At 41.1% G+C, this 20227-nt stretch overlaps 1 protein-coding gene and 1 long non-coding RNA gene across 5 annotated transcripts in view; both read right to left on the bottom strand.

Moving 5' to 3' along the window:
- Nucleotides 1-10282, bottom strand: part of LOC309612685 — a 67988-nt gene extending 57706 nt beyond the window's left edge. The window contains exons 1-2 of the long non-coding RNA XR_014235339.1: nucleotides 7373-10282; nucleotides 1195-7074 (exon numbers count right to left, since the gene is read on the bottom strand). This is a non-coding gene — a long non-coding RNA (uncharacterized lncRNA). The remainder of the gene's footprint in view (nucleotides 1-1194; nucleotides 7075-7372) is intronic.
- TMEM248 (transmembrane protein 248) overlaps nucleotides 1-16939 on the bottom strand; it is a 32949-nt gene extending 16010 nt beyond the window's left edge. The window contains exon 1 of one of the 4 annotated variants that reach the window (XM_082358651.1): nucleotides 16908-16939. The gene's annotated coding sequence lies outside the window, so the exon portion shown is untranslated. The other 3 variants (XM_082358647.1, XM_082358648.1, XM_082358650.1) reach the window with 3 other exon arrangements.
- Nucleotides 16940-20227: the final 3288 nt, after the last annotated feature.

Below are 20227 nucleotides of genomic sequence, written 5' to 3'. Positions count from 1 at the left end.
TTAGCCAGACTCAAGAAAAAAAGGGAGATGATGCAAATCAATAAAATTAGAAATGAAAAAGAAGGAATCACAACTGACACTGCAGAAATACAAAGGATTATAAGAGACTACTACAAACAACTATATGTCAATAAAATGGACAACCACAAGGAAATAGACAAATTCTTGGAAAGGTACAATTTTCCAAGATTGAACCAGGAAGAATTAGAGAATATAAGCAGACCTATCACAAGTAATGAAATTGAAACCATAATTAAAAATCTTCCAACAAACAAAAAAGTCCAGGACCAGATGGCTTCACAGGCGAATTCTATCAAACATTTAGAGAACAGCTAACATCGATCCTTCTCAAACTCTTCCAAAAAACTGCACAGGGAGAAACACTCCCAAATTCATTCTACAAAGCCACCATCACCCAGATACCAAAACCAGAAAAATATATCACAAAAAAAGAAAATTATAGGGACTTCCCTGGTGGCACAGTGGTTTAGAATCCGCCTGCCAATACAGAGGACACGGGTTCGAGCCCTGGTCTGGGAAGATCCCACATGCCATGGAGCAACTAAGCCCGTGCACCACAACTACTGAGCCTGTGCTCTAGAGCCCATGAGCCACAAATACTGAGCCCCCGTGCTGCAACTACTGAAGCCTATGCTCCTAGAGCCTGTGCTCCGCAACAAGAGAAGCCACTGCAATGAGAAGCCTGTGCACCACAACGAAGAGTAGCTCCCACTTGCCACAACTAGAGAAAGCCCACGTGCAGCAACGAAGACCCAATGCAGCCAAAAATAAAGTTAAAAAAAAAAAATTATAGACCAGTATCACTGATGAACAAAGATGCAAAAATCCTGAACAAAATACTAGCAAACAGAATCCAATAACACATTAAAAGGATCATACACCATGATCAAGTGGGATTTATCCCAGGTATGCAAGGATTCTTCAATATACTCAAGTCAATCAATATGATACACCACATTAACAAATTAAGGAATAAAAAACCATACGATCATCTCAATAGATGCAGAAAAAACTTTTGACAAAACTGAACACCCATTATAAAAACTCTCCAGAAAATGGGCATAGAGGGAACCTACCTCAACATAATAAAGGCCATATATGACAAACCCACAGCAAGCATCATACTCAATGGTAAAAAACTGAAAGCATTTCCACTAAGATCAGGAATAAGACAAGGATGTCCACCCTGGCCACTATTATTCAACATAGTTTTGGAAGTCCTGGCCATGGCAATCAGAGAAGAAAAAGAAATAAAAGGAATCCAAATTGGAAAAGAAGAAGTAAAACTGTCACTGTTTGTGGATGACATGATACTATACATAGAAGATCCTAAAGATGCCACTAGAAAACTACTAGAACTAATCAATGAATTTGGTAAGGTTGCAGGATACAAAATTAATGCACAGAAATCTCTGGCATTCCTATACACCAACAACAAAAAATCAGAAAGAGAAATTAAGGAAACAATCCCATTTACCATTACAACAAAAACAATAAAATACCTAGGAATAAACCTGCCTAAGGAGGCGAAAGACTTTATTCAGAAAACTATAAAACACTGATTAAAGAAATCAAAGATGACATAAACAGATGGAGAAATATACCATGTTCTTTGATTAGAAGAATCAATATTGTGAAAATGACTATACTGCCCAAAGCAATATACAGATTCAAGGCAATCCCTATCAAACTACAAACAGCATTCTTCACAGAATTAGAACAAAAAATTTTACAATTCATATGGAAACACAAAAGACCCCAAATAGCCAAAGCAATCTTGAGAAAGAAAAACGGAGTTAGAGGAATCAGGCTCCCTGACTTCAAACTATACCACAAACCTACAGTAATCAAGACAGTATGGTACTGGCACAGAAACAGAAATATAGATCAATGGTACAGGACAGAATGCCCAGAGATAAACCCACGCACATATGGTCACCTAATTTACGACAAAGGAGGCAAGAACATACAATGGAGAAAAGACAGCCTCTTCAATAACTCTTACAGGAAAACATAGGAAAAACACTCTATGACATAAACCACAGCAAGATCTTTTTTGACCCACCTCCTAGAGTAACGGAAATAAAAACAAAAATAAACAAATGGGACTTAAAAGCTTTTGCACAGCAAAGGAAACCATAAACAAGACGAAAAGACAACCCTCAGAATGGGAGAAAATATTTGCAAATGAAACAACAAAGGATTAATCTCCAAAATATACAAACAGCTCATGGAGCTCAATATCAAAAAACCAAACAATCCAGTTAAAAAATGGGCGGAAGACCTAAATGTCTACATTTCACCAAGGAAGACATATAGATGGCCAAGAGGCACATGAAAAGCTGCTCAACATCACTAATTATTAGAGAAATGCAAATCAAAACTACAATGAGGTATTACCTCACACCAGTCAGAATGGCTATTATCAAAAAATCTAGAAACAATAAATGCTGGAGAGGGTGTAGTGAAAAGGGAACCCTCCTGCACTGTTGGTGGGAATGTAAATTGATACAGCCACTATGGAGAACACTATGGAGGTTCCTTAAAGAACTAAAAATAGAACTACCATATGACCCAGCAATCCCACTACTGGGCATATACCCTGAGAAAACCATAATTCAAAAAGAGTCATGTACCACAATGTTCACTGCAGCACTATTTACAGTAGCCAGGACATGGAAGCAACCTAAATGTCTATAGACAGATGAATGAATAAAGAAGATGTGGCACATATATACAATGGAATACTACTCAGCCATAAAAAGAAATGAGTTATTTGTAGTGAGGTGGATGGACCTAGAGTCTGTCATACAGAGTGAAATGAGTCAGAAAAACAAATACTGTATGCTAACGCATATATATGGAATCTAAAAAAAAAAAGGCACTGATGAACCCAGTTGCAGGGCAGGAATAAAGACGTAGACGTAGAGAATGGACTTGAGGACATGGGGTGGGAGGGGGAAGCTGGGACAAAGTGAGAGAGTGGCATGGATATATATACACTACCAAATGTAAAACAGTTAGCTAGCGGGAAGCAGCAGCATAGCACAGTGAGATCAGTTCGGTGCTTTGCGATGACCTAGAGGGGTGGGATAGGGAGGATGGGAGGGAGGCTCAAGAGGGAGGGGATATGGGGACATACGTATGCATATGGCTGATTCACTGTGGTGTACAACAGAAACTAACACAGTATTGTGAAGCAATTATACTCCAATAAAGATTAAAAAAAAAAACCCACTGTAGTATAGCAGAAACTAATGCAACATTGTAAATCAACTGTACACTAATAAAAATTAAAAAAATAAAATATTGCAAGCAATAACAGTGTTTCTTTCCAACACTTATTTCATTTTTTTTTCTTTTTCTTACTACTTTGCCTAGAACCTTCAGTGAAATGATGACTAGAAGTGGCAACAATAGGAATCCTTGCCTCATCCCTGGCTTTAAAGTAAATGCTTCTAATGCTTCACTATTAAATATGGCATATGTTAAAGGTTTCTGAAATTCCTCACCAGGTTAAAGTACCCTCTACTTCAAGTCTGCAAAGATAATTTCATTATAAATAAGTGTTACACTTTAATGAATGCTTTATCTGCAACCTCCGAACAATCAAGTTTTCTCCTTTAATTTGTTAATATGAACTATGTTAGCTGATTTTTTTCATGATGACTCACATTTGCATTCTTTGGATAAACTTAATATAATCATGATCTTTTAAAACTATATTGCTGACTTATGTTTACTAAATTTTATCCTGAATTTCCACACCTATTCGCGAGATAAAAAAAAATTATAAGCCATTATCATTCTGACTGTATATACTCCTTTACTTGTATGACTAAGTCATTCTAGTATCATAAGATTAATGGAATGTATTCACTCATCTATTTTCTAGAACAATGTGTATAAGATATTTGCTTCTATTTCTGGGAAGCTTGATAGACCTTGACCAAAAAACCATCTGGACTCAAGTTTTTCTCTAGTTTTGTATTTTGGTGGGCTGTCTTAACTCTTTATTCATGTTCTAAAAATAAGTCTATGTTTTCTATTTCTAGTAAGTCAATTTTGTTAAGATGTATTATTCTAGGAAATTGCCCGTTTTATATATTTTTTTAAGATTTCTGGCACAGTATTATCTTGTGATTTGTTTAATTTTTACTTGTAGTCATGTTCTTTTTCATTACAGATGTTTTTGTGTTTGTTTTCTCCTCTCTCCTTGTAATCAGTTTTACCAGAGCTGTATTGTATTTGTGTTTTCAAAGAGCCACTATTTGGTTTTATAGATTATATATAGATAATTTCTTTTTTTTCTTTTTCAGTAATTTCTACATTTTAAAAAAATTATTTTTCTCCATCTGCCTTCTTTGGGTTAACTCAGTTTGGTTTTTCTAACCTCTTCAGTTGGAATCTTATCTCGGATTTTTCTGTTTTTAATGGAGGCATTTCAAAATACAAACTTCCCTCAACATACTCCTTCTTTAGCTGCATTACTTTCCCTCACCATTAGCATCAATCTAATCCATCAGCAAATCTTGTTGATTTTCTTTCCAAAATGCATCTCAGATCTACCCACTGTGCCCTATCTTCTTGTTAAGATGACAGAGACTATCACTGTATCAGTCCTCTACATGTCTCTACAGCCCTACGACCTCTATATCCAAGTGCCCACTGAACATCCTTATACATTCTACAACATGTTCAAAACTGAACTAATCTGCATTCCTGCCTAATCTGACTCTTCCTCCTGTATTCCCCATCTCAATCTAGAACTTTGGAAAACATCCTAGACTGCTTCTGCCCCATATCCAAGTAACTACTAAGTGCTAAAGATTCTATTTTTTAAAAAAATAAATTTAATTTATATTTTTAATTTTTGTCTGCGTTGGGTCTTCATTGCTGCGCGTGGGTTTTCTCTAGTTGCAGCGAGCAGGGGCTACTCTTTGTTGTGGTGCGTGGGCTTCTCATTGCGGTGGCTTCTCTTGTTGTGGAGCACGGGCTCTAGGCGCGCGGGCTTCAGTAGTTGTGGCTCACAGGCTCTAGAGCACAGGCTCAGTAGTTGTGGCACACGGGCTTAGTTGCTCCGTGGCATGCGGGATCTTCCCAGGGCTTGAACCCGTGTCCCCTGCATTGGCAGGTGGATTCTTAAGCACTGTGCCACCAGGGTAGTCCAAGATTCTGTTTCTTTAACATCGCTTACTTCTGACTCTTCCCTTCCACACTCCTCTGCTACTCCCCTTAGGTCAGGCCCTCGTCATCTTCTTTTGCAACTATTTGCTAAGTCTCAATTGGATCTTCCTGCTATCAGTCAAATAATCCATCTTCACATGCTGTCAAGAGTGATTTTTCCAAATGCAAATCTAATCACGTTACTGCTTAATTATCTCAGAGCTCCAAATGACCTAGGGATAAAGTCCCGCTTAATTATCTCAGAGCTCCAAATGACCTAGGGATAAAGTCCCGCTTAATTATCTCAGAGCTCCAAATGACCTAGGGATAAAGTCCAAGCTCCTTGTAATGGCAATCCACTATAAACTAGGTCTTGTCTACTTCTCAATGGTTTGACTAACTGCTTGCAATTCCCAGAACATATTAGACAATATTACAGCTTCAGGCCTTTGAGTCCACTGGTCCTCCTGACCATCACGAACCACATCTTACTACTTCAACTCCCCTCTTTCAAGGCTCAGAGGAAGGGTTACCTACTCTATGAAACTTTTCCCTCCCCCACCAGCCCCTCAGGAAGAAGTGACCACTTTCACTTTTATGCCCCCACTATACTCCAAAAATTTCTCACACAGAATGAAACACCTTACTGCAGTTGCCTATGTATACATCTATCTTCCCAACCAAGCTGTAAGCCTCTCAAGGGCAGGTACAACATCTTATCGTCTCTATATTATCAATATCTAGACACAAAATAGGTGATTTAAAAATGCAAGTTCATTAAATGAATGAATCAATGAATCCAGACTTAAACTAAAAAATAATCTAGAAAGTGATTTCCGCAAGGATTGCAGGATACAAGGTTACAGACTTAAACTAAAAAATAATCTAGAAAGTGATTTCAGCAAGGATTGCAGGATACAAGGCTAATATACAAAAGCCAATTGCTTTCCTATATACTAGCAAGGAACAAGTTGAGTTTGAAATTAAAAACACTGTATCATATATATTAGCACTCCTCCATAAAATACTTAAGTATAAATCTAACAAATGTGTACAAGATCTATATGAGGAAAACTACAAAACTCTCATGAACAAAATCAAAGAACTAAATAAATGGAGAGATATTTCATGTTCATGGATACAACAACTCAGTATGTCAAGATGTTAGTTCCTCCCAACTTGACCTACAGGTTCAACACAATCCCAATCAAAATCCCAGCGCGTTATTTTGTGGATATCAACAAACTTCTTCTTAAGTTTATACGGAGAGATAAAAGAACCAGAATAGTCAATACTGAAGGAGAAGAACAAAGTGGGAGGACTGACTGTATTTGACTTCAAGACTTACTATAAAGCTACAATAATCAAGACAGTGAGGTTTTGATTGGCAAAAGAACAGACAGATACATCAAAGAAACAGAATAGAGAGCCCAGAAATAGACCAACATAAATATAGTCAGGTGATCTTTGACAAAGAAGCAAAAGACAAGTCTCTCAACAAATGGTGCTGGAACAACTGGACATCCACATGCAAAAAAATAAATCTAGACACACACCTTACACTCTCAACAAAAAAGAACTCAAAATGGATCACAGACCTGACTGTAAAATGCAAAACTATAAAACTCCTAGAAAGTAACATTGGGGAAAACCTTGAGTTTGGTGATGACTTTTTAGATAAGGACACCAAAGGCACCATCCATGAAAGAAGGAAGTGGTAAGCTGGACTTCATTAAAATTAAGAATTTCTGCTCTACAAAAGACACTGTTAAGAGAATGAGAAAATAAGCACAGACTGGGAGCAAATATTTGCAAAAGACATCTGATAAAGGACTGTTCTCCAAAACATACAAAGAACTATTAAAACTCAACAATAAGGGGGCTTCCCTGGTGGCGCAGTGGTTGAGAATCCGCCTGCCAATGCAGGGGACACGGCTTCGAGCCCTGGTCTGGGAAGATCCCACATGCCGCAGAGCGGCTGGGCCCGTGAGCCACAGTTGCTGAGCCTGCGCGTCTGGAGCCTGTGCTCCGCAACAAGAGAGGCCGCGATAGCGAGAGGCCCGCGCACCGCGATGAAGAGTGGCCCCACTTGCCACAACTGGAGAAAGCCCTCGCACAGAAACGAAGACCCAACACAGCCATAAATAAAATAAATTTAAAAAAACTCAACAATAAGAAAATAAACAACACATTTTAAAAATTAGCCGAAGAGCTTAACAGACACTTAAACAAAGAAGATTTTCAGATGGCAAATAAGCATACGAAAAGATGCTCCCAAATCACATGTCATCAGGAAATGCAAATTAAAACAAGATACCATGACACACTTATTAGAAAGGCCAAAACCCAGCACACTGACAATACCAAATACTGGCAAGGATGTTGAGCAATAGGAACTCTCTATTCATTAAATAGGATTCAAATAACAAATGCTGGCAAGGATGGGAACTTCCCTGGTAGTCCAGTGGTTAAGAATCCGCCTTCCAATGCAGGGGATGCGGGTCTGATCCCTAGACAGGGAAGTAAGATCCCACATGTCGCGGGGCAACCAAGCCTGCACGCTCTAGAGCCAGCACGCCACGACTAGAGAGCCTGCATGCCACAACTACTGAGCCCACGTGCTCTGGAGCCTGTGCGCCACCAACTAGAGAGAAGCCCACGCACCGCAACAAAGGGCCAACACACCACAGTGAAAGATCCCACGTGCCACAACTAAGACCTGATGTAGCCAAATAAATAAGAATAAAAAAAAATGCTGACAAGGATGTGGAAAAAACGGAACCCTAGTACACTGTTGGTGGGAATGTAAATTGGTGTAGTCACTATGGAAAACAGTATGGAAGTTCCTCAAAAAAACTAAAAATAGAACTACCAATATGATCCAGTAATTCCACTTCTGGTATATATCTGAAGAAAATGAAAACAATAATTAAAAAAGATACATGCACCCCAATGTCCATATTAGCACTATTTACAACAGCCAGGACATGGAAGCAACATGTGTCCTAAGTGTCCATCAACAGATGAACGAATAAAGAAGATATTCCATATATACAATGGAATATTACTCAGCCATAAAAAAGAATGAATCTTGCCATTTGCAACAACATGGATGGACCTGGAGGGTATTATGCTTAGTCAAATAAGTCAGACAGAGAAAGACAAATACTGTATGTTATCACTTATATGTGGAACCTGAAAAATGGAGCAAACAAATATAACAAAACAGAAACAGACTCACAGATATAGCGAACCAACTAGTGGTTATCAGTGGGGAGAGGGAAGGGGGGGTGGGGCAAGATAGCAGTAGGGGGTTAAGAGGTACAAACCACTATGTATAAATAAGCTACAAAGATGTAATGTACAGCACAGGGGATACAGCCAATATTTTATAAGAACTTTAAATGGAGTATAATCTATAAAGTATTGAATCACTGTGTTGTACACCTGAAACTAATACTGTATATCGACTATACTTCAATTAAAAAATAAAATAAAAAGATTAATAGGCTTCAGAAACAAAAACATCAACAGTAAATTACAGTTCCATTTATTAAGAAAGACAACAAAATCTGAATAATATATAAATAGGAACTATTCTCCACGTGGAACTACAATTATGAAACATTTAGAAAAGCAAAAAAATCTGAATTCCCTTCTAGATAAAACTAACGGTCGTTAAAACCATGTCACACTAGAATTTAAACATATATATATATATCAACATAAATACCCACAAATTAGCAAGCAATGTCAACATAAGCCAATTTAATTAGAGAAAGTTCTAGAGGAGGCCAATTGTATTCACTTAAAAAGTAAAAGCAGGGCTTCCCTGGTGGCGCAGTGGTTGAGAATCCGCCTGCCAATGCAGGGGACACGGCTTCGAGCCCTGGTCTGGGAAGATCCCACATGACGCGGAGCAACTGGGCCCGTGAGCCACAACTACTGAGCCTGCGCGTCTGGAGCCTGTGCTCCGCAACAAGAGAGGCCACAACAGTGAGAGGCCCGCGCACCGCGATGAAGAGTGGCCCCCACTTGCCACAACTAGAGAAAGCCCTTGCACAGAAACGAAGACCCAACACAGCCATAAATAAATAAATAAACCCAAAAGTTAAAAAAACAAAAAACAAAAAACTAGCACAGCACATATTTCTAAAAAAAAAAGTAAAAGCATTTTCGTTTTTTTTAGTAAAACTATTAAAAGTCCAAATATTTCATAAACATAAAATTCCTTTCCACCATTTACAAGTGTTTTCAAATATGAAATTAACAAGAGCTAAACAAATGTATTTTCCCTGCAAAGAATTACAAGAAAATTTCTGTAATCTTCTCAACAGTAAATGTCACTTTTAATTAAAAAATAAGTTAACCTCTATGGGGAGAAGAAAAGTGGATGGAGAGAAGGCACAATATCCGACCTCCCTCCCCTATATTCATTCATTCCAACTCCAATTGGAGACTTTCACCAGGATAAAGGTAAGAAATGACCAGGGCTGTGAAGCTGCCTCTCTGGAAAGTCTAGGGATTTAAGGTACACAGAACATGGCCAAAAGCCAATTTCACTAGTGTGTGAGAGCACACGACTGAAGTCCATCGACTCAGTACCTAGAGCTCTGAGACTAGTTCAATGACAACACTAAACATCAGGTTGCAATTCAAGTAAGCAAAAGGCAATACTAAGATTATTCGAGAGTTAACTCAAGCAACCCACAAGTTAGGAGATCCTAAAAAGGGGAGGGGAGACTATTACAAACTTTCTAGAGACCAACCTGGCCACACACACCAAGAGCACTAACACTTAGCGCACTCTTACTTCTGTGATTCTGCCTCTAAAAGTTCACCTGAGAAGACACCCACGGCTGAAAACAAAGACTTAACTACTAAGACAGTTATCTCAGGAGTGTATAAAATAGTAAAAACTGGAAAACTAGATATCCAACAATAGTAGGGAAATGGTTCAAGTATAATATATCACCAGTAGGAAAACTATGTAGCTGTTAAAAAAACACAGGATCTAAAATACACAAAATGAGGGTATTTCAGGTTTTTAATGTGTGAGAGCTACACAAGCACTTACATGGGAAAAAAAGACATAACGTACCCTCAAATGTAAACAGGGATGGTTATCTCTAGCTGGTGAGATTACATATGTCTTTTCTTTTTTTAACGTTTCCATCATGAATATGTATTTCCTCTGCAGTAATTTCTAACAATAAAATTTATAAATAATTTTCCATTGATCCTGCTGGTCTTGTGGCCCAAATAAAACTTCATTAAATCTTAATTCCATTCATTTTCTTCATTAATAAAGGCAATATACAGGGGGGAAAAAAAAGAAAAAAAGAAACAAGTGATTTCTTAAACCCACCTAGAAAAAAAAATAAATAGAAAACAGGACAATCCTTTAATACGTCCTGGTGCTAAAGAAAGGCAAAGCTTAACTTGCAGTGATTTGTACTTGGATCTGTGAGAAACCAAAAATAAAATGAGAAAGAACACTGACTAGACTCCTCCAGATAATCCAGTGCTGCACGCTCCCGGGGCAGGTGGTGCACACAGCTTCTCCAGACAAGCGTAGGTGCCCCCTTTAGGGCAGAGGTTGCGAGGGCATGGGGTGTAGGGGTAACCACGAGCCAAACGGGTGCCCAGGACGGGGAGGGGTCCTGCAAGGCAGGGGAGAAGAGTTTCAAGAAGGAAGAGGTATCAGCCAAATATTGCTGGGAAGTGACCAAGCGTGAGGAGTACAAAGAAAGGGTCTCTAAGCCCCTCTGTGCTATAAAAAGTACTCAGGCGAACCTGCGCTTGCCTAATCACAATTCTCCACCTGGCAAGATCACTGGTGACCTCCGAAACCTCACTCTGGCAGGAGGCGGAAGTCAGACAATAAGGAGATGATAACAGGGGAGGGGAAACAGAGGCAACAGCGGAACATCACTGGTTCAAATGGGAGGCAGGAGGGACAGTGGGGTCACGAGAAGTGAGGAAACAAACATATCTGTAAGCAGAGAAGGAGCCAGTAAAAGAGGAAGGCCTCCCAAGGGACCAGTGAAGGCAGAAATGTGTAATTTTGGAATTTGATTATAATATTTTATTAGAAAGGAAGTAAATTAACATTCATTATGCCAGACACATGAGTCCTTCATGTGTCTCTCTCCCTCTCCAGAGCCCACGAACTTTAAAGTGTACCACATGCTGACTTGTCCAAGTTTACAACTAGAATCTCTGGACAGGATGGGGATTCCACACTCCCAGATGATATTTCCTAAATAGTTCCTAACTTATTCTAAGATACACTAAACCACTACTTGTGACCCAAATGAAAAAGTTCACTTCACATGAACAACAAAACCACCATTCATCTTATTAAACTGGATTTTCCACCTTAGGCTAAATGAGAAATTCCTTAAAGCTCTCCTATAAAGTCATGCCCTTTTCAAAGTTCTGAAGAGACTAGGAGTCAGGGAAGTGGTGGAAGAACACCACAGGGGGACCGAGAGGGGAGGATGAGAGAGGCAAGCTTGCTCTAATACCCACTGCAGGAAATACACTGGTCTTGTGCTAAGAGAGAATAGCAGGAACTCGCCTTGATGTGGGAGAGGCCCATTTTGAATGTAAAAATTAAAGTAGCATTTCTCAAATATCCTGTGATGTTTGAGATATTCAGAGGGCTTTAAGGCTGGGGATTGTAAACCCTGAGCCTAATAAAGAACATTAATGGATGCGATGCCGGATTATCCAAGACTCAGCAGAGATGAGGACACGGGATGGTATCAGAGAGACCCTGGGAGATCTCAACACCCAGCTATCCAGCACTGAGGAGAAACCACCCTCCCTCCCCCACCACACAGCGAGTGTAGACGGAAAAGACCTTCAAAGAGGCAAACGCGGAGTAAGAAAGTCGAAGGAGAACTTCAAGGTCTCCACTAAGGTCTCAATGCTAAAGCCAAAGTCTGGGTTTCGGTCCTTTCTTACCCCTCTGCGGCACTGCACACCGAGGGCCACACCACCTTCCGGCTTCCGGGACATCACTCTCCTGGCCACCCTTTCACTCGTCTGGCCACCATTCCTTCTCACTCTTCTTCAAAATTTGGGGCTCCCCGTGGGCTCCAGCTGGGCCTCTGCTCAAGGTGGACACACTCATTCTCGGCTTCCTATCGATTTCACCTACCCCCTCACTCCAGATGGAAACATCTACCTACCCAACACTCCATGCAGATGACCCACAGGCACCTGAACCACCAAGGCCAAAACTCATCCAAAATCCCCAAATCAGCTCCTCCTTATAAAGAAAGACAGAGCTTTCTACCCAGGGACCCCTGGCACCCATTCTGGACTCTCTCTCCTACAACCGAACGGTTACCCGTCACCAGCCCTGTCGCGCCCATCGCTGCAGTGTCTCTCAACAGCAGCTTTTGCTCCAGCCCCACGGCCTCCTTCAGCCAAACTGAACCCCAAATGTGTCCTGCCCCTGTGCTCTCTCATCTCCGTGACGCCGTTTCTGCACCCTCCTACCTCGGGCAGTGCCCGGCACCGGGAAGGTGCTTACCAGTAATGTCTTACACTACCGCCCACTTTTGTGAACGAGGCACGCTGTTCTAAGAGTTCTGCACATGTTTCATATTGTCCTCACAACATCTGCATTTTACAGGTGAGCAAATTCAGGCGTAAGGAAGTTACCTAAGCTACCCAAGGTCCTAAACGAACCTGGATTCAAACCCAGTCGGCCTCCAGAGCCCGTGCATTAACCACTAAGTGCTCTACTGCCTCCCAGTAAATGTTATGAGTCTGAATAGAGTCAACCCCATCAAATGAGATGAACACTGAAAAGTATCCATACAATTTTGTAGTTAAGACATCAATAGTGATGTAAGCAGAAACCTCTCTCATTAGGGGCTAAGGAAAGAGTATCATTTTTAACAGCCACCATTTAAAATGTGCTGTGGGCCAGGCCCCATGCCAAGTGCTTTACACACGTCATATGTTCTAATCTTCACAACACTGCTAAGTAGGTATTACTATCCTCATTTTACCGAAGAGGAAACTGAGTCAAAAGAGGTTAAGTAATTTATACAAGGTTATACTACAAAAATGTGGCAGTAAGTAATTAAGACTCTGACTTACACCCCAAGCTGTGCCATCAATCACAATACCAGGATTGATAAGTAGGTTTCAAGTCCAATGCCAGATAGAAAAAAAAAAAAAAAAAAAATCACATGCCATGGATAGTGTATTTTAGTCACCGACTTCAATATAAGCACAATTAAAATGGATTTTTCTGAGGTTACCTTATTTCCCATCTCTTCAGTAAGGCAACTCCCACCTCAGCACCCTCATCAGGGTATAAAGCAAAGACAAGTGGAATCTCCTGCCAATGGTTTCTTGTTTGTTAATCTAATACAACTCACAGTGCAGAGAGACTTTCAAACACTTGTTTCACTCAACAAGTTTAAATGATCAAAAGAGAAATTATAACAGAAAGCATAAAGTTTTAGTCGCTAAACGTGCATTTTAGGCAACATCGGTACTCAAAGACAAAAGGAAAAGGAACAACATGGGCTGATAATAATTTCATGGACTTATTTCCATGAAATTTGGATTTATTTCCAAAATTCAGACTTTGGCTGTATTTCTACTCACTTACAACTAATTAATACATTGCTCCATTTTCAAAATCATGATATAAAATCATGGGAACTTTCAACATGTTCCCTCTCTCCTTTTAACAAATAAGTTCATCTTAGTCCCGAAATTGAAAATAATTTCTTTTTTCTTCGTTTTTTTTAATTGCTGACCTACACAAAAACCAAATTAAAAGTATCCCCATATTAAGATGTAATGATCTGGGGTTTAATTAACAGATACTTAAGAAAACAAATATGAGTGATGACAAGATTAAACGAACACTAAAAGCTCAATATGAAACTATAACATCCAAACTCAGTGTAAAGACTGGGAGATGTTCTGAAAACAGCATTTTTAAACAAACAGCACAAAAGTCCAAATGACAAATGACAGCCCTTTGCAAACTATCATCACCAAACATTGTTCTATAGTCCCCAGGACTACACTTAGGTATACAATTATACACAGAACGAGCTGTAGATCCCTGGTCAAATTTATTTTCTGTATGGAAAAGATAATTTAAGGATTTCTATGTTTATCAGAACAAATCCTACACGGAAATTCCATTTGCTAAAAACCGTATCTTTCCTCCATTTCCTTTTTTTCATTTTAATTGGAATGTTGTAGTGAAAAAAAATTTTTTTTAATTCTAAAGCCCTCTTACATGGCAATATTATGTGACAAAAACATCCCATAGATCTGCCATGCCTATTAGGACCACCCTTTTTTAGACACTTGTCTATAATAAGGAGGAGACAGAGCAGTGGGTAGAGAGGGAAGAAGAGTCAAAAAGAAGCATGAAAAAGTTAACATGGTCCTGAGCACGTTCAGAGAAAAGCTCGAGTTGAAGCCAGTGAGGTCCTAGGACTAATCATAATGTTCCAGGGCAATTACATGGCGTCCCGTTTAAACAGCTTCAAAGGTTCTTCAACAACTGGGTAATAGAAACAAACAGCATCTCTGTGAAGTGAACTAGATGTCATTAAAAACCCTCAGGAGACGGCTAAGAGCCTGCCATTTAACACTTGGCTGCAGCCAGAGTAGCAGAGATGGTACTAGAGCTGTGCTCCTGCACACTAAACACAGGCACTGAAACAACTTGCAGACAGCAAATTTAATTTCCTGATTGTTAACACCAGACAGGAATTACAATCAGCCTCTTTTTCATTGTCTTTAAAGTAAGCTAAGCACTGCTTTGTGTCATTGGCTGTTTAACAGAACAAGACAAACTCACCAAATGAAAACAATTCTCTAGAACCCAGAAATCCACCAGAAGCCAGATTGGGTAGCATGTGTTTTCTGTCTTAGAAAAGCACTTAACCCTTAAGCAGCTGCCTCTGTCAGTACTTCCAGGCATCTACTGCCCAGTTCCTAGACTAGGTGCCCTTCCACCAACTGACCCGAGCTTTTTCACTTCCCAGCTAATTCTGAATGACCCAAATCCTCCCAATCCTTCGAGGTCCACCTCAAAAGTTACTTCCTTTATGAAGCCTTTTCTGATCCTAATCAGAAGAAAATCCTTAATAGCTGGTATCTCCATACGACACTTTAGTCCTGCCACATCTTACAGCCTATTGCATTCTCTAAGTTCCTTGCGGGCAGAAACTGTATTTGCACTTAGGTGTGTCTCGCTTCCCTGCAGCAGCTGCAGCTACGGCCCCAACAAAGCGGGTGCGCTCAATCAGCATCTGTGACCTTAGTACCCAGAGGCCAGTGGCAGCCCTGATTCCAGTCCATCTCAATTAGGTCACAGAAATTCTTCCCGGACCTTTACTAGAAAGTCAACCCACTGCCTCCTTACTCCTGGAGAGTAAATAGGCTTGGAGTCATGAAGTATGACTGCACAACAGGTCCATTTCCTTTGAGAATCCTGAAATGAAATGAGGGAGCAGGAAGGTACTCACACCAGCAAGCAATGATGGAGCATTCATCTACAGATGGGATACAAATGCTCAGACGCCAAGCTGACCAAAAAGAGGGCTATAGGGACAAACCAACAGTCATCACCAACCCTGGAGTTCTGCCTCCTGCCACCTCCCAGAGCGGGCTCACCTGAGTCGGGAAAGTAGCAATTCAGGAGCTTTCCTGCTTTCAAGCAGACCGCAAAGAAGCTCATCATTCAACACTCAGCCAAGGCTGTCATCTGCTAGTTGAGAACTAAACTACAGACGTCGGATTTTTCAACAAAGGCCCCCTCACCAGCTGTCCACCGGCTATGGTGTTTGCACAATTCAAAACAGCACAACAGGCGTAGATTTATTCCGGGTGGTGCCTATCAAGGGACGTACAACTACGTGCCGCTAGATTATCTTGACGCCACACAATTTAGTTTATTAAAATATGAGTGAAGATGATAATCCACCCCACCTCTGGAAACTTAGCAAGCTTGACACAAAAATTACCACTATTTCATTTTAAGTGTCTGTACATACGCAAGTCTCTCCCTCCCATCTCCTTTCTGAGATGTGTATCCTTTGCAAACGGAGAGTAACGCAAACCCAACCCAAACTCAAAAATGGCAAACTACCAACACGTTCCCCGTGCCAAACCCAAATTATCCAGGCCTCTGCTCCAGACGTGGGAAGCCCCGCCATCTCGAGGGCGGCCAGGGAACTCCGGCTCCGGGGACGCGAGTGGACAAACCCCGGTGGCGGGGGACCAGGCCGAGGCCACAGCGCAGGCCAGACCCGGGCAACCCCCACCGGTGGCTGGGGCAGGGGCTGCAGGCCGAGATGCGAGGGAGAAACCCGGCCAGCTCGTCCCCTCCCGGCCACGGGTCAGCCGCGGCCGAGCCCCGACCCCGGGCCGCCCGCCCCGGCTCACCCCGCCCCGGCGGGCAGCGGCGCGCCCCGGGCCCGGCCGGGCCAGCTGCTCGCCGGACGCCCGCGGCCGCTCGGAGCTCACTCGCGGCGGCGCACGGCGGGCCCGGGGCCGCTCGGCACCATCCTCCCCGCCGCGCCGGCTCCGCGGGGCCGACGCGAGGACCAGAAGCCAGTCAGGCTCGCGCCGCCGCGACACGGATTGGTGTCCGGCTCCGGCAGTCGTAGTTTCCGGGTAGAAAAAAACGCCACCGCCAACGCCGCCTTAACCCCAGACACCTGGCGTCCGACGGCGGCGCGGCCGGGACAAGACTCCTCAGTCGCGGGTGGCGGAGACCACGCCTCCTGGCTGGGTCACGTGAGGGGGCTTGCGCGTGAGTACGTGGGCTGCGTGCGTGCGGGCATTGAGAGCGGGGCGTCGTTTTGTGTGTCTGTGAGTGGGGTGTTGTGAGAGTGATTGTGCAGAGTGTGCGTGCGTGGTGCACGTTTGTGGATCTGTGTGTGTCAGTGTGCATTATGTACAAGGCCGTGGCTGGTGCACATACGTGGATCTCTGTGTGAATCTGTGCGCGTGTTTAGTGTCTGGTGTGAGTGCAAGATGTGTGCGTGTGTGTCTGTGTGTTTCTCTGCTCCTGTATTAATCACTGCTGATGAAAGTATCGCTTGGTACAATCAAAATTATGAAATAATTTTGTAAAATGATTTAAAATAATTTTGTAAAATAAATTTGGCATTGTCCGGTAAACTTGAAGATACACATCATCTCTGGAGAATATGTGTGACCCTGGAGAAACACTTGCGCATCTGCACAAGTAAACCAAATAATGTTTATAGTGTCACTGTTTGTACACACGAAGAACTGAGGGAAAAAAACAAACGCCCATACAGTCAAATGTAAACCTAGACTTAGGTATATTCATAAATAATCAATACAAAAGAGCTGTGAAAATAATTGGAAACAGCTGACACAACAAGGGGGCTCAACCTCAGGGAGCAAATCACAAAATGATTCATTGCAGCATAATTCCATTATATAAAATTCCAAAACATGCTAATCTCATGGACATATTGTTTAGAGGTGCATACATAATTTGTAGAACTCCGACAAGAACCGAGAGACAAGATGCACAAACTTCACGTTAAGTGTTAAAATGATGGAATTGGGGAGGGACACACAGGGCACTTCAAAGGTAATGGAAATGTTCTCTATCTTAAAAAGGCTCATGGGTACACAGCTATTTAATGAATTTAAGTTACTGTTTATATTTTACGTGTAACTTAAAATTTTAATTTTGTATCTACTAGATAGCTAATAAAAACGAAAAACGGGGAGGAGGGATAAATTGGGAGATTGGGATCGACATATACACACTACTATATATAAAATAGATAACTAATAAGGACCTGCTGTATAGCACAGGGAATGCTTCTCAATACTCTGTAATGACGTACATGGGAAAAGAATTTTAAAAAGAGTGGATAAACGTAAATGTATAACTGATTCACTTTGCTGTACAGCAGAAACTAACACAACATTGTAAATCAACTATACTCCAATAAAAATTAATTAAAAATAAAAATAATTAAAAAAAAGAAAAACATTGATTCACCATTGAACTAGAAATTTGTTGAGTGTCCAGAAGATGGCCTGTCACGTGACAAAGGCAGAAGAAGTTGCTAAGTATCCTAAAATAAGTCAAACTGAGGAGATGTCGATGTGAAGTCATTCAAGAGTCATGAAAGAGAATGACTGTACCCCAAAACATATGTTTTTGACAAAGGTATTAATAGCTTTCAGCTGGCTTTCAAAAGAAGCTGCTTAACTTGCAGTAGAAAGTAATTAAACCAAAGATAAAATTTCTATCCTCAAGATTATACCCTCAACCTTAAAGTTGTCGAAGCAAATTATGTGGAGGCTTTGACAAGCATGCCAATACAAGTAGTGAACAACTGCAAGTGGCCAAGGGTCATTTAAATCAGTTGGTGAATATGGATTAAACTTAAACTTGGATTGTGAAGGTGAAGAGCAGTGTGGTGGGTCATTGTGTCAGGATAAATATATGCTGCCATAAATTAAAAATAAGTCTTCTCAATTCTGTGCATCAAAGTCCATATAGAAATAAAAAGTTTTTGGAATTCCCTGGTGGTCCAGTGGTTAGGACTTCACCCTTCCACTGCAGGGGGCACAGGTTCGATCCCTGGTCAGGGAACTAAGATCCTACAAGGCATGTGGAGCGGCAAAAAAAAAAAAAAAGCTAGAAAAGAAATAAAAAATTTTAACTCCGCTATTTTCATGCACACTTATGTAATTTTTTTCTGAAAAGCTGTTATTGAATCAATGAATGTCTTACACTCAATGAAATAAATCAATAAATACTTGTTGAATAAGTGAAAGAACAGTAAACATTTCATAAAAGAACAAATATGGATTCCAACAGATAGAAAAAGATGTCATTGGTAATAGCGATGAGGGACTCACTGACGATAAGCAGATAGCTTGCTGGGAGGGAGGGTATTCCGCAGCTGAAAGGAGAACAGGAGGCTCTGGTCAGAGGTGGGATTTGGGGTCAGTCCTGGCTTTGCTGCTCACTGTCTGGATGCCCTCGAACAAATCACAAACACACTGAACCTCACGCTCTTCATTCCTAAGGTGGAGATGATAATATCAGCTTATTCAGGTTGGTAAAAATCCTCCAAACGCTCTGTATGCTGTAAAGCGCCATCCAAAGATAAGTTATGTGCTGTGAGAGTAGATTGTAGTGGGACCAGAGCTAAGCTGAGCTGTTTTGGAAAGTTCAGGCAGGGTCCCAACCCCTGGTCGTCATACTGATTATAATAGTGTTGCTTTGTAACCCTTGGGTTCAAGGAGCTTCAGAATTGTTTATGTCAGATTTTCAGCATTATTTATTGGTAATAATCAGACTGATGATTTACACCTGGTCTCAGTGAGACCCCCCCCCCCCACAAAGGGCTCTGCAATTGAGGAATGTAGCAGGATTATGCCTATGTGACCAGCAAGATTTTTTTTTAAAGCACTCCACTTTGGGCTCCCTGTTCCAAGGTGTTCCATGTACATGTTGATGGTTCGGGATCTAAGAAAGAAAGTGAGTTCTGCCTTGGCTCTTACAAAAAACGTATAATAGGACCTGGCCTTTCCAGACCTCTTGCTATGAAACAGCCTTTGGCTATGATGCATGTCCTTACTTTAATACTGTTGCTGTACTGTGGGTTTTTCCCTGTAATAAACTGTAGCATTGTCATTTAGGGTCCTGTGCGTTTTTTGAGCAACCCAACCCTGTTAAACCCTTCTTAATTGCCACCATTCCTGCAGCTGGTGTCAGAAGTAGGATTTACTGAAAACCCCCTCACTCATTCTTTACTCAAAATATGGCTAAGGCATTATTTAAAAAGAAAAAGGATGACTCTGATAAAGCGGATGAGAATGAACAAGCTACCCTTGGTTTGAAGTAGCACAGACTGAAATGAGATACTTATTAATAATAAAACTTTCTAGTGAAATCTGGAAATGAAAGAATCTGAACTTCAGGAGCTAGAAAGATGGATCAGAAGGGAAATGCAAACCGACGTCAGGGCAGCTA

This window comes from Balaenoptera borealis, assembly GCF_965194805.1.
Source record: "Balaenoptera borealis genome assembly, chromosome: 16".
In the NCBI taxonomy this organism is placed as follows: domain Eukaryota; kingdom Metazoa; phylum Chordata; class Mammalia; order Artiodactyla; family Balaenopteridae; genus Balaenoptera; species Balaenoptera borealis.
This window is presented reverse-complemented; position numbering and strand designations above follow the sequence as displayed.